This window comes from Plasmopara halstedii (genome assembly GCF_900000015.1).
Source record: "Plasmopara halstedii genome assembly, contig: Scaffold_1343, whole genome shotgun sequence".
Classification (NCBI taxonomy): Eukaryota; Oomycota; class Peronosporomycetes; order Peronosporales; family Peronosporaceae; genus Plasmopara; species Plasmopara halstedii.
Window position 1 is genome coordinate 513,534 of NW_020188258.1, and position 1,501 is coordinate 515,034.

The following is a 1,501-nucleotide window of genomic DNA, read 5'->3' on the forward strand; positions in this document are numbered from 1 at the left end:
CCACAGTTGAGAAAAAATCAGCAAGTGGGAACATGGTGACGCTTTTCTGCGCAATCGCTGGTGAGAAAGGAAATGCTTTCTCTGTTGACATCGACACTAGCCAGTCGGTGGGCCACTTAAAGGATGCCATCAAGAAGAAGCAGGAATTCGGCTTTGCTGCCAGCAAATTAGAGCTATATCTCGCGAAGAAGGGCGAATCGTGGCTGGAGTCTGGCACGGAAGACGTCAAGAAACTTAAAAATGGAGAAAAAGACTACGATAATTGAAGCTTTGGTTCATGAAGACAATCAACTCGATGGAGAATTTGGATTGAATGATGTTCTTATGAGTATGCCAGAACCGAAAACGAAGCAAATCCACGTGTTGGTTGTTGTCCCGACCGAAAAGGCAGATGCACTAACTGCAATCCGAGGAACTGCATCTTCAATGACAATCCCAGTAGCTGAACCGACTGAAATCTCCGTCATAATTAAAGAAGTCCGAAGCTCAGTGGAAAATTGGCGAGAGTTGACGTGCTATCAACAACGTGGACGTCTTATCCAAGACAGCTGCCGAGATTATTGTGCGAACATTTTCAACAAAATCGATGAACTGTACAACGAAGAAATAGCCCCGCTTCCCTTCATTTGTGTCGAAGGATCGTCTGGTATGGGAAAATCACAGGGCCGAGGGCCGACGACCGTATTTTTACTGACTTGCCTCTCATTCTGCAAAACACTCCCAGAACCTCTACGCAAATTTTTCTTCGATATCTGACGCGTTTCGTAAAATGGTGAAGAAAGATAGTCCAAAAAAGAAGAGTGAGAAGGTGATCTTAGACTCCAGGTCGAATTTATATCAGACGGACCTGTTGTGGACGTACGGATTTATTATCGAACTGCTTGAATATTGCAGCTCCGATGAGCATTAAAATTCGTCGCGAATGATTCGTTTTGGTGACCACACAATCTTGAAAGTGGAAAAACGCAACCTGGACAGTGTTTGCGATGTGCTTCGTAAGACGAAGGCAGAGCAGAAAAAATTACCGTTCTTCGTTCTTGATGAGATGACTCCCAACGGACGCAAAAACACTGGGGGCAAGCAGAAGGCCGCCTTTCAACGCAACGTCTTTCGTGTCTGTGGTTTGGTGGTTGTCATAATGGGTACAGACTCGAAGATTACCAACCTGGTTGAACAGTATGGAGGGAGCTACAAACCCCCGCACAAATGGATGTCGCTTGTTCCTCGATTTCCTCGGTATCAGTTGATGTTACACAATGATCAAGAGCAACAAGGCTGGTCGAAAGCTGTGAATCAATACCCAGTCCTGCAAGACATTGCTACGCATTCTCGTGGGCGGTTTGCGAGGTATTTCGTCATCAAAGTTGTTGAATGCGCGATTAGAGACTGCACCATTAATCTCTGCGATTTGGTGGACGAAGCTTGTGCTGCTGTCAGCTTAGCCACACATCAGGCCAAGCAATTTCTGCACTCACAAGATGGGAAAATGGCACAGCTGATG